This window comes from Cervus canadensis, chromosome 22 (genome assembly GCF_019320065.1).
Source record: "Cervus canadensis isolate Bull #8, Minnesota chromosome 22, ASM1932006v1, whole genome shotgun sequence".
NCBI classification, from domain to species: domain Eukaryota; kingdom Metazoa; phylum Chordata; class Mammalia; order Artiodactyla; family Cervidae; genus Cervus; species Cervus canadensis.
The window spans coordinates 53,169,918-53,184,175 of record NC_057407.1 but is presented as its reverse complement, the minus strand read 5'-3'; positions in this window follow the sequence as shown (position 1 = coordinate 53,184,175).

The following is a 14,258-nucleotide window of genomic DNA, read 5'->3' as shown; positions in this document are numbered from 1 at the left end:
TAAGATCCAGCGCAGCTTTGCCTTCGTGCTTTGTTGTGATTTCCACTAACAATGCTAATCACATTGAGTATGCAGTAAAGAACAAACTGTAGACAGATCTGAAATAATAACAATTTCTTAGTCTAGGAAAGATAACCCAGAGCAGAAAGGAGCCAGCTAGCCTCTTCTCCCCTAAGGCCCAAACAAAAACAAACTAATTTAAAATACAGCAAGAGGACTGGGTTAGGAAGCAAGGATGAAACAGCCTTTGGACTGTCAAGGTTGTAAACCAAAGGCTGACATCAGAGGGTTACAGAAGAATAAACTTAGAAAAACTCAGATGCAAACAATGCGGTTCTGCCCATCGGTTCTTCATTAATTGACAGCAATGCCGTGAGACACCTCAGAGTTAACCATCCTCATTTCCATCACTGTTATTATGGACTGGAACTGGTTACCAAGGGAAGCTGTGGAATTTTTCCCTGGAGGCCATTTATAAGCAGATATAGACAACCACCTGTCTTCAATAATTCAGGTTCCATTGAACTAAATGACCCCTAAAGGTCCTTTAACCCCTATGACTCTGGATTCCTGTGCTGATAACATTAAGAAAATCTTATGATCTTTTTTTCCTAATCCTTTACTGTGTACTCTCCGTTTACATTTTTTTCAGATTAGAAAGAGAAACATCCTACAAGCAATCCGTTCATTTCTCTCCCTGACACGAGGCTGAAATTTCAGGCTTGCAAATATCACTAGGGAATATTTCTCAGCTGCAGTCGATTATTTCTTCTTTCTCTGCCAGGTATGACTGTGCCCGGAGAGAATTCATTTAGCAAGGAAGGGGCTAGGACAGTGGGTAGCAGAGGGGCGAAACAGCACGTCCAAGAAGCTAGGGGGTGGGCCTGGCAGGAAGAGGGGAGGTGGGCAGAATTTATGGAAAGTCAGTGACAGACACAAAGCAAGAACCTAAAATTGAAAATAAAAAGGTAGTAAGGCATAGTTCTGCATTTGTGTGTGTGTGTACATTTAAAGTGTTTTAGAATGAAAGGTTGCCACTTGCAGCAACGTGGATGACCCTAGAGATGATCATACTAAATAGGTCAGACAGAGGAAGACAAATATCATATGATATCACTCATATGTGGAACCTAAAAAAATGCTACAAATGAACTCTGTTATAAAACAAAAACAGACTCACAGACATAGAAAACAAACTTACAGTTACCAAAGGCGAAAGAGGAGGGAGGATAAATTAAGAGTTTGGTATTAGTGGACATAGACTGTTACATATACAGTGGGCTTCCCTGCTAGCTCAACTGGTAAAGAATTCACCTGCCATGCAGGAGACACAGGTTCAATCCCTAGGTCAGAAGACTTCCTAGAGAAGGGCATGGCAACCCACTCCAGTATTCTTGCCTGGAGAATCCTATGGACAGAGGAGCCTGGTGGGCTACAGTCCATGGGGTTGCAAAGAGTCTGAAGGGACTGAACATGCACATATATAGCAGATAAGCAACAAGGACCAACTATACAGCACAGGGAACTATATTCAATATCATGTAATAACCTATAATGGAAAAGAATCTGGAAAAGTAATATATGTGTGTGTGTGCGTGTGTGTGTGTGCACGCGCATGCGCACATGTGTGTACCTGAATCACTTTGTGTACGCCAGAAACTAACACGACATTGTAAACCAACAATGTGCGCTTAGTCGCTCAGTCGTGTCTGACTCTCTGTGACCCCATGAACTCTAGCACGCCAGACTCCTTTGTCCCTGAGGATTCTCCTGGCAAGAAGCTGCCATGCCCTCCTCCAGGGGATCTTCCCAACCTAGGGATCGAACCCAGGTCTCTCACATTGCAGGTGGATTCTTTACCATCTGAGCCACCGGGGAAGCCCAACTGTTAGGGGAAGCACACTGACTGAAACCCGCTCGCCCTGGACAGGCACCATAGTTGCCACATGCATGAGCTGTTTTTACGACAGGAGGTCCTGGTAAGAAACACAAACTAATAAGCCACCACCAACTGGAAGAGTTCAGGAAAGGTCAAAAGGTGACACCATGTGTCCAACCACCTCCCAGAGTCTTTCTCGCTGGTGTCCATCTTAGCTGAGCAATGCATGCGCCACCAGGAAGGATTCTGAATCAAATGATGGGACAACCCAGAAACTAATCTCATCACCATAAAACCCAAGACTGTGAGCCATATGGCAGAGCAGTTCTCCTGGGTTCCCTTACCCTCCTGCTCTCCGCCTGGGTGCCCTTTCCCCAGAAAAATCTCATTTTGCTTTTCCCAAAGCAAAATCTCTTGCTTTGTCAGCACATGTGTCTCCTTGGACAATTCATTTCCGAGTGTTAGACAAGAGCCCACTTTCAGGCCCTGGAAGGGGTCCCCCTTCCCGCAACACAACTATACATCAATAAAAAATTAAAGTAAAAAAGAAAAAAAAAGAGTTACTTCTGCAGCTTCGAAGATACTGTCAATTGAAGGAAAAAAAAATGCTCTAGGACACAAAATCTTACACCGCCCAAGCAAAGCTGTTATTTGGCCATAGCAACTGAAAATATTAATGATTCCACACCAAATGCTCCATAAGAAATCATCCCCAACTGCCAGAAAGGGTAAAATGCATCAGGCAAGATTTACATACTCTTACTCATAATGAAAAAGTAGTGAGCTTAAAAAAAATAACGATGTGGTTATTTTTTAAAATTCAAAACTTGAATTTTGCCCCTCAATTTCTCATCTCTCCTAATTTGTCAGTGACCATTTGTGGGGTTCCTTTTGAAGACTGCCTTTTGTCCTACTTTGGGGTGTGATATGCACCCAGAGAAGAGAATGGGGCAGGAATTATTGAAGCCCCATTTTGGATCAGCATTAACAATTCATGAAGCTCATCTCCAGTTCCACCTGAGGTGCTGGGAAGGACACTGACAAGCGGCGAGGGCTTGTTCAAAGTGTCTCCTAGTCTGCTTTGAAATGCACAGTGGATCGGGGGCCAACTCGAGGTCAACACCTCATCGTCGTCCTCCTCATTCTGTGAGCTGCCTGGCTGCTCTTCTTCGAGAGGAAGTGAAAAGAGAGACTGCACACCCACCGGGTGTCTGGCTGGCCGCTGAAGGGTCTTTTGAAATGCAAACCTCCAGAGCTGAGGGTTGGAAACTTGTCTTCTATTCAGGGTCACTGTGACACAAACAGGGGAAAAATAATCACCAAAAAGTAATTTAGGCTGACTGATTTCCAAAGTGAGATGAATCAAAGGGTTAACTTACACTATTTAAATATTGAGAAGAGGGAATATTCAACATGAATAAGTGCGGGCAAAGGCAGTTCAGTTTCAGATGCAGAGTAGGTAAGGGGGGCTTTGGTACTTATACCTTCACCAAATATCATGCAGGTTCAACAAATGGGTCCATATCAAGGCTAGCCTAAGGCAATGTGTCCTCCAGGCAACGCTAACCTTTTCTGGCTTCTGAGATGCCAAAATCTTACTTTCCTCTCCCTTCCTAAACTCTCCTCCTCTGAGTCATTTGCCGAAGGGCATGGCAACCCACTCCAGTATGCTTGCCTGGAGAATCCCATGGACAGAGGAACGTAGGCGGGCTATAGTCCCTGGGGTCACAAAGAGGCAGACACGACTGAAGTGACTTAGCACACACCTCCCCATCTCAGACCTGGAAATTGTTGGCTCCTGACTTGGTCCTAAGGCTGCTTTGATTCCTCCCACGTGCCTTCTACCTGGACCGCCCCTTTTCATGCCCTGATTCCTCTCCATGTCTCTTTTTTTCTTTTTTTTTAAAGCTCCAGGCCCAGTTGGAAGTTTGATGTTAGCAGATGCAAACTAGTCTATATAAGATAGATAAACATGGTCCTACTGTATGGCACAGGGAACTCTATTCAATATCCTGTGATAAACCATAATGGGAAAGAATATTAAAAAAAAAAAGAAATATCAAAAGAATTTTGGAAATTTTTCAGCAATTAAAATAAAGATGCAAAGCAAAAAATTTTCTAAAATAAAATAAAACAGATTTGTGGTTGTCAAGGAGGAGGGGGATAGAGTGGAGGACGGGATTAGCAGATGTAAGCTCTAATGGATAATGGATGGATAAACAACAAGGTCCTACTGTATAGAACGGGGAACAGTATTCCATATCTTGTTGCAGTGGAGCAGGATCCTATAGTCCTTCCCCGCCATGTCCTCGGCCTACCTTTTGTCTGTGGAAAACCTCTAGTCAAAGAATAAGTTTAATCAGAGATGTGAGAAAATGAAGAAACAAAGCAGCCAAATAGGACTAAAAAATAAAAATAATAGTTTAGTCATCAAGCAAAGTCAAGGACCTTTACTTCCTTCTCAAGGGCTAATATTCTGAGCCATATCCTATGAGCTGTCTTATAGATAGGGAAACCCCACCAGGTGGAAGAAGATATTAATAACTGCATGATGACCAGACTGTAGCCATGATGTAAGCTGTCAGAGTCCCAAGAACTGGCCTCAAGGAAATGGGAACACACCGACCCTGGAACAGAATACCAACTGTATAAAAACAATCGAGATGACACTGGTTAGATGACTGATGACCAGTTTCAAGGCGACCGTCAGAGCTGACTGCGCTGTTTATACATGGAGCCCGCTCCCTCTGCCTATAAAAAAGTCCTTGCCCACTGATTGGGGTTGGGGAGGAGTCGGCCTTTGGATATGAGGCCCCTGCCCTTGGCTGCCAGCCTCCAAAATAAAGCAAACTTTTCTTTCCATTAGCCTTACCTCTTTATTGGCTTTTCAGCTGCAAGCAGGGGGGCCCACTTTCGCTAACAGATTTTGGCGCCAACGTGAGGCCGCGCTCTCGCGATATCTGGCTCCCGGGGTTTTCTCCATTGGCGCTGCTGACATGATGATATGCTGGGAAGGCTGTGAGGAGCCTGGCTGGCCCCGAGAAGAGGTTTGGGGAGGATATTCCTAGCAGCTGCCTAAACCATTGGTTTCAGGGATCCTGCCTGTTTCTCCCCTGCTCGGCACTGGCTGCCCATATGAGCTTTTCCTTGGTGGAATGAGAAGACGCCTCTGGACAAGGTGACGAGCTCCCAGACCCTGTAAGTTCACCAGTGCGCACCTGGCAACTTCTCTTTTGAGCTCAAAGTGCTATTTGGCTGTTTTGCCAGTTGGTTCTGACGTGTTTCTGATGTGGAGGCCTGTTTGTATTGGGAAGTACACTTAGAAAGCACTGGCTAGATAAAATGCTGTTTTCAGAATTTTGACCGCAAAGAGAACAAAAATATTCCTAGGAGAAAGCTTGAAGTTAACTCTTAAATCATGTCCTTGAAATGTTAATACAAACACAGTCCACTCCTCCTAAGAATTCAGCCTTAGGTTAACTGGTAGAACTTCAAGAAAAGGGGAAAAAAGGTGGGGGGAGAAGCCTTTTAAACTCAAGTGAGTAAATTCAGTTTATTCCAACTATTATTTATAAACTGATAACTTCTCTATTGAAATATCTGCTTTGAGATTTCTGTCTGAATATTACATGTCTATATGTAACTTTGTCCAAAATGAAATCAAAACCTTTTGGATAAACTCTTTGAAAATAATTATGTTTCAGGAATGTCTACCTAAAAACAGTTTTTCCAGATTTTTGGTGACTTAAAACCTTACAGTTTTGCTAAATTAAGTTAAACTATGAAAACTAATTGAATATCTAAATAATTTTTAAGACAAAATACTGGAACTTTGCTGAACAAATGTAAGTTTGCCTACTTTTGCCTTCTTACATGTTAAGTCTCTTCAGTCATTTCAGATCCATACGGAGTGTAGCCCGCCAGGCTCCTCTGTCCATGGGACTCTCCAGGCAAGAATACTGGAGTGGGTTGCCATGCCCTCCTCCAGGAGATCGTCCCCATCCAGGGATCGAACCCGGGTCTCTTATCTCTCCAGCATTGGCAGGTGGGTTCTTTACTGCTAGTGCTGCCTAGGAAACCCTTAGGAGATTAAAAAAATCACTAAAGATGTTTAGGTTTACTAAACATACATCACGTACTACATTAAAGAGAATGTATGCTATGTGGGGGAAAAAAATGTATGTTTTTAGAGGTTATGCAATATGTTCTTAAGTTTGCCAATCAGTAAATGCTGGTATAATTGTTCAATTACTTGATTCTTGGTTTTGTTAAGACTTTTAAGGACTAAAAATTATAATATGTAATTAAAGCTACTAGAAATGACAAGGGACATTTCAGTGTGTAAAGCAACTAGGATATGTGTTGCAAGTGAGAGAAGGTATAAAGAATGGAGATGTTTTTGTTGCAGAAAAACGATAATTTTGTCATAGAGCCAATTGCTTCTGGATAGGGAAAAATAGTGGAAAAACCATATGGATACAAAAAGTGATATAAGGTTTGTAAAAAAAAAAAGAACTTTGAGAAAAGAAATTTGTATGTTGTCGGGAGTAATTAAGATCGGATTTAATTAGGTAAATGAACTTCATTATTAATAGTAATCTGGTTTAAGATTGGAATTTGGTTTTCTTTCTTCCTATTATGAGAACAAAATTTTCCTGAAATATTGAGCTGCTTTTAATAAAAGATTGTAAGTTTCTTTCTCTAGCTAATTTTGAGTATTCCAGAGGGCCCCAAGGTAGCTATTAATAAGAAGCAATATTAAAGTACCTAGGATTTTTGGTATGTTAAACTATTTGGAACACATTTGATAAGTTTCGGACCATACTGCTGAACTGGGTAAGAAAGTTAAAGAATTCTAATAGAAAGCTATTGTTTTGCTTCCGAATATATTTTTGACTCCAATGTTCAGGATGCAGAAATTGTGTAGTGAAGTTATCACAGAGTATAATTACTTATGATGTGTATCACTGCTGGCTTTAAGTTCACTGCTGAAAGCACACATATATTGTTTGTGTCACAACTGTGCATAAGTGGTAAAATGTATGCCTATGAAATGTTTCCCTGTCAACATATCTCTCTGTATTTGTTTGTTGAATCTTATTAGTTTTCTCCCAACATGGATAACTAGGCCAATATTTAAGTAAAAAATTGGCCTAGCACCAAGGGATATGAATGGCCCCAGAGCAGGAAACTGAGTCACTCTGGCAACGATGAAAAAATATGTTGTTTATCACTTTTCTGTGGAAAGATTTGCCATTATTAATAAAAGGGGAAAATGATGAAGGGAAATTTCACATATTGAGGTATGGAAAAGTCATTCTGATCTATACATGATTTAAGTTGAACTTCAGACTAACCAAACAGCCTCCTGGTGGCCTATTAAACACACATTGTAACACTGTAAATCAAAAATTAAAAAACAATAGTAAGCAACACTCACATACATACATTGTACATCTGCTTTAACAATTAGGGAAAAATACATTCAGAGAATAATACAAAGATGCATTTTGGCTGTTGTCCTCATTGTAATATGTCTACTAATTTTCAAGCATTTGTCTAAGTGCTATGACAAGGTAATCAAAGAGAGGTAATGTTTTCACAATACAAAATATTGGTGCTAAACTTGAAACTTGAAATTATTTCCAATTCTGTGTCCATTCCCCAAATTAGGTAGGACTGCATCCCATTTCAGCAGAAAGTAACCAGAGCAGTCAACACCTCAAAAACTTGGGGAATATTGGAACAGAAGTGAAACTAAAATTGAGTTCCTCTGCCAAGTTTAGTATTAACTTATCTATCTAAAGCTTGATTCCATTTCTTGTTCAGTACCCATCCCTCCTCAAAATTGAGATTTAAAGAAAAGGGAGAATTGAAATGGAGCAGGACCTTATCGTCTTTGCCTCCCATGTCTTTGGCCTGCTTTTTGTCTGTGGAAAAACTTTAGCCAAAGGATAAGTTTAATCAGGGGCTTAACTTGTGGCTCAGCTGGTAAAGAATCCGCCAGCAATGCAGGAGACCTGGGTTTGATTCCTGGGTTGGGAAGATCTCTTGGAGAAGGGAAAGGCTACCCACTCCAGTATTCTGGCCTGGAGAATTCCATGGACTGTATAGTCCATGGGGTCACAAAGAGTCGGACACAACTGAGCGACTTTCACTCCCTCACTCAAGTTCAATCAGAGAAGTGGGGAAAAAATGCAGAAGCAAAGGAAAGCAGTCAAACAGGACAAAATATTAGTATAGTCATTTAATAAAGTCAGGGACTTTTATTTCATCCTCAAGGGCCATAGGTAATATTCTGAGCCATATCATTTGAGCTGTCTTATAGATACTGAAACCAAACCCACCAGGTAGAAAAAGCTAACTAACTACATAGTGACCAGATGGTAGCCATGACATAAGCTGCCACAATTCTGAGAACTGGCTTCAAAGAAATGAGAACAACCCTGGAACTAAATATTAACTGTATTTAAAATAATCAAGATGATGCTGATCAGACCACTACATGACCAATTTCAAAATACTGTCAAAGCTGTCATTCAAAAGGATACATACCCCCCAATATTCATAGCAGCACTATTCACAATAGCCAAGACATGGAAAAAACTAAATATCCATCGACAGATTAATGGATGACAAAGATGTGGTACATGTATACCATAGACTACTATTTAGGCATAAAAGAAAAAGAAAGAATGCCATTTGCAGTAACGTGGATAGACCTAGAGATGATCGTACTAAATGAAGTAGGTCGGAAAGAGAAACAAATACCATGTGATATCACTTAGATGTGGAATCTAAAATATGACACAAATCAACATATCTATGAAACAAAAACAGACTAACAGATACAGAGAACAGGTTGTGGTTGCCAAGGCTGGTGGGTAGAGGAGGGAAGAATTGGGAGTTTGGGATTAGCAGGGGCAAACTGTTACATATAGAATGGATAAACAGGTCCTACTATATAGCACAAGGAACTATATTCCGTAGTCTATGATAAACCACAATGGAAAAGAATATATACGTGTGTGTGTGTGTGTGTATGTGCTAAGTCACTTCAGTCATGTCCAACTGTTTGTGACCCCATGGACTGTAGCCCACCAGGCTCCTCCATCCATGGGATTCTCTGAATACTGGAGTTGGTTGCCATGCCTTCTTCCAAGGGATCTTCCCAACCCAGGGATCAAACCCACATCTCTTATGTCTCCTGCATTGTCAGGCGGGTTCTTGACCACTAGCACCATGGGTATAACTGAGTCCCTTTGCTGTATGGCAGGAATTAGTGCACTGTAAATTAAGTGTATTTCAATAAAAAAGTTTTTGAAGACAGATGACTCCTCCTATAAAAGCCTTGCCCACTGATTGTCAGAGGTGGGAATCAGCCTTTGGACAGGACATATTCTACCCTCCTCCCCAGTTGCTGACCTCAACTTTCCTTTCCACCAGTCTTGCCTCTTTACTGGCTTAAGGCAGTGAGGAGCTGGACCCCAGTTTCAGTAAAACTTTCTCAGTGAGTGTAGGTCCATCTACTCCATTTCAAAAATCAGAACACGAAGAGTCAGTTTTGAAACCTCCCTGTCCTCACCTCCTGTCTACTGCATCTTCAAATCCAAATACTTCTGCCTTCTTCTGCTCCTAAAGTCCCAGCTGCCAGCATCTCTCTGTCCAAAATGGCAATATGTTATTATCCAGTTTCTCTGAACCCATTTTTGGCCCCTCCAGTTCATTCTGTATGCACTAGCCAGGGTAGGTCTCTGCAAGGCAAAGCAATGCCTTCTAATGCTTTTAGGATAAAGACTGACATCCTATCATAGCCCACACAGCCCACCTCAGGAGCCTCACCTCTAGACGCCTCCTGCCCCCTAGGTGTACTCTGAAAACCACACAGGACTTGCGTTTCCTCCAGCTCGCCCAGCTCCTCCTCATGTCAACACCTTCAGAAGGGCTCATTTTCTCTGCAAGCACCTGCTTTCTCCCAGCGAATCTGCTGAGTCAATTTCCTTCATCCTTTCAGTATCAGCAGAATTACCGCTTCCTCACCTCATACTAACCATCCTGCATCCCCAAGGTCAAGTCAGAACCTCCACTTTGAAACTGAAGGGAAGAGGGCGGGGTATAACTTTTAAAAGTAGGACAAAGCCATGCAGGATATGACATACACTGGTTAGAACCTAGCAGGCCCAAGATGGTAGAAGATTTGTCTACTGGTAGACCTTGAGCCTCATTATGTACTCATTATATTATGATGCTAAATGACACACCCACAGGCACCATGACAGCTCCAAGGCCACCCAGAAAAGACACAAAAGTGGGTGGTGACCCAGTTCCTGGAAATCCCCACTGCTTCTCCAAGATAGAATACCCCTCCCACTTGTTAGCTTATGGAATTAGCCAGCCTGTGAAAACTAACCATCCCCATGCCTAGGGCTGCTGTCCTTTCCAAGAGGACCCCATGCCCTGAGGCCACCTCTCCCCTGAGATGGACCACATTCTGCCTATGGGATGTGCATCTCTGCTTTCTCTGTACTACCCTTCACCCTTGAATTTTTCCTGCCTGAAGTCCAGGACCCTCACTTGGTGGCCTGTCCCAGGAACCCACCAGAGCCTGCGACATGACCATTCTCTTCCACCCCACTTTTGGTAACATCTTTACAAAGGAAGAGGAGGAGGGTGGTCTTTTCTTCTTCTCCACTTTGCCTTAGTTTAATGAATTTACTTCTCACCCATCACTTTTCCTCTCACTGAATTTCTTCTGCACCAGCACACTCAGAACCTGAGCTTCTTTAAGTCCTAAGATAAGTTGTACAGTTTCAGTTGAATTATTGTGGGTTTAAGTCCAGTTTGAGGTATGGTTTTATTCCTAGGCCCCCTCCCCTGTCTCACCCTGCTCCTCCCCCAGCACCTTCAGAAGGGCTTATTTTCTCTGCAGCTACCTGCTTTCTCCTGGTGAATCTGCTGGGCCAATTTCTCTCATCCTCCTAGTGTCAGCAGAATTACCACTTTCTCACAGCAACTATCCTGCATCCCCAAGGCCAGGTCAGAACCTCCACTTGTCCAGTTTCATAGTCTCCTTGACTCTCCTTTTGTAGGATTTGTCATGCTTTCTAATTAACCCACTCTGAATAGGTGCTTGTTTCCTGTTTTTTGCATTGTTGTATGTCTAGCACTTGGCACTATATCTTGCACATTCGATGAAACTGTCCTGAATGAATGAAAAAGTGAATAATAGAAGCAGAAATAAAGTCACAAGAAAAGAGAAAATTTTTCTGGAACTAAGTTAAAATTTGTGTATTTTTATTCCTGTAAACTGAGATGCTCTTCCTCAGTGACTCATACTGAAATCCGTGATCAGCGTAAACCCCCGTGGCTTTTTCCACATTGACTGATGTTGAGTTAGGTGTGCCTCTGTGCTGAAGTAATTGTGTTTCATCTGCACATAAAATTCTTAACTTTGGAGAAAAATACAATTTTTAAACCAAATTCTGTCATCCAAGATATTAACTGACCTTACCAGGTATCATTTGAAAATACTGTAATTATGACTATCATGCCTTTTTTCAACTGGTTAATAAATGGTCTGTCCATGTTAGCCCCCAGAAAACCCTACAAATACCCCTACAGTCCTCTTTCTCAGTGTGGCAGACATAATTGGTCAACTCATCCAATAGCCATTTCTCCAAACTTCATTATTCCTTGCTCTCTTTTAATTATAGAGGCTGAGAAAAGCCAAAAACCCACTATGCCAACTTTCCTACAGCTAGTTGTGGCTAGTGAGGCATAAAGACATCAACAAGGAGGAAGGAGCATAACGAAATATTCTGCTCCCATTTTTAAAAAAAAAGCAAAGTCAGTCTAAGGTGTCCTCTCTTACACTGATTATTCCATTATTTCTACCTTTGAATGTGATTTTGATGCCTGGAGCCACAGCAGCTGTCTTGTGACCATGAGGTGACAGGCATAAAGGCAGAGGCAATATTAAGATGGAGAAACTTTGGACTATTGTGGCTATAGCTAGAGTCCTCGTTATGAGAAATAACTGTCTTTATTGCTTAAGCCAGTCATTTTTAAAATATTTATTTATTTGGCTGCATTAGATCTCCATTGAAGCACATAGGATCCTCAGTCTTCATTGAGGCATGCGGTATCTTTAGTTGCAGCATGTGAACTCGTATTTGCAGCATGCGAACTCTTAGTTGCAGAATGTGGGATCTAGTTCCCTGACCAGGGATCCAGCTTGGGCCCCCTACATTGGAAGCCTGGAGTCTTAGCCTCTGGACCACCTGGGACATCCCTTAAACCACTATTAGTTAGCTTTTCTGTGCTTTACAGTCAAACATGGCTTGAATCATACCTTTAGTTAAAATGCCAACATGAATCAATATTAAAAGTATAGTTGATCAAACAGACACAATTCTGTCTAGCCACAGTGAACTCCAATGCTCATTTTTTTTATTTCATCCATGAAGGTATCATGAAAGACTATTTCAGTTTTTCCCTCAAGTCACAGTATACTGAGACTATGATATTTCCCTCCTTGGACTGTCCTATAGCTTTACTCTTTAACCACTGCTCTTGGCCTGGAAAGAATGAAGATAATAGATGTGTTGTGTTCATATCCTGTTTCTGTGATATTTGATCTGTATTAACATTAAGCCTCTTAAGACCTTTTTCTCTATAAGCTTCATCTTTCTCTTTTTCATAATTATTTTTTAAAGTGGGCAGGTATTTTTTCCTTCTGAACACATAAAGATGAAAAAGCCAGTGAAACAAACAATAAGGTCTCTGTGCTATTCTTCCAAACTCTTTCATGGTTCCACATCCTGAAAAATCTTCAAAAGTTAACAGAATCTTTCCGGTAAATAGAATTGTCACACTATTCTCTGACACTAGTGAGAACATTAGTTGGGCTTGTGTGTCATAGACTCAAAATAACAATGGCTTTGATAAAAAGATGATTACTTCCAGCCTAACAGTTCAGACACTAGCAGTCCGGGGTGGTGTGGTAGCTCCATTCTGTCAGGCGCCCAGTTTTCTTTTTCCTCTAGCATATCTGGTTGGATTTTCCTCTTGGTCCAAAACGGCACCTATCACACCCACATTCAGGGCAGCAAGATGGAGAAAAGAGAATGAGAAATGTCCTTTTGGGACTTCCATGGTGATACAGTGGCTAAGACCCCACCCACGTATGTGGGGCACAGCCACAGAATTCAAAGCAAAATAAAGTTAACTTGCATTTCAAAAAATGTCCTTTCCCTTTAAGGCATGACCCAGATTACACACATCACTCCTGCCCATGTATAACTGACTACAGCTTAGTCACAGGGTCATGTCTAGGTGTAGGAAGGCAAGGAAATGTAGTCACTTTTCTGGGAAGCCAGATGCCCAGCTAAATAGCAGGGCTTCGACTACTATAGACAAAGGGAGGAAAGATTTCAAGGAATAACTTACGTCCTCTCTCAGACTTTCCCCTCAGAGAAATATGAATTCCTAGACTGAAGTTGCAATAACAAGCAGTAATGTAATGATGTATGTGAAATAAAGCCAAAGGCTTAAAGCTTTCACTTGAGCCAGACACAGATAAACCACTTTAATGAGCGAGTCCCAGTATTTTTGAAGTTTCTCTGTCACATTGGTTTGAAGAGCGGCTGGGACCAACAACACCAGCATCACCTGGGAACTGCTAGGCATGCAAAGTGTTGGACTGCACTGGACTTTCTGAGTCAGAAACTGGGGGCGGAGCAGGGAGCCTGTATTTTAAAGAGCTCTGCAGGAGGTAGTGATACACGTCCAAGTTTGAGAGCCGCCATGCTGTAAAGTATCACATTCACAGGTCTGTGATGGACATTTATGAATTCCTACAAGATGATACCTGGTACCTGAAGAGTTCTTGCACTCAGGTGGGCAATAAACTATTCCATTAAGAAAATGTTCTGATCATAGAATGGATTCCAAATAAAATATGTATCCTTATATTAAGGAGTCTGACTCTTAAGAAAGGTTCTATCTGATTTGTCATTAACCTTTTCAAAACCAATGGTTGTGGAGCAGTGGATTTTAAATGAAGAAAAGGGCAAATCCCCTTCTTACTAAATGGTCACACAAAGACATGGACCAGCTCCATTTCTAAAGCAGTCAGTATCATGAATGATATATCCAGTGGGGACATCTCGCCTCCAAGGTTGAGGGGCCCATGACTGATTCACTAGATCAAGGTTGTAGGAGTCTCTGGGGGCATCCCTTCACACAGTGCTTTCTTTTTCTAGCTCATAGATGTGAATAATTACTTATTTACACAGTCTTTCCTTTCTTCTATGGTTTTATTAATTATACAACATAATACATGGTCTTTATAATCATTTTCAGCAGAGCCTCTTAGACT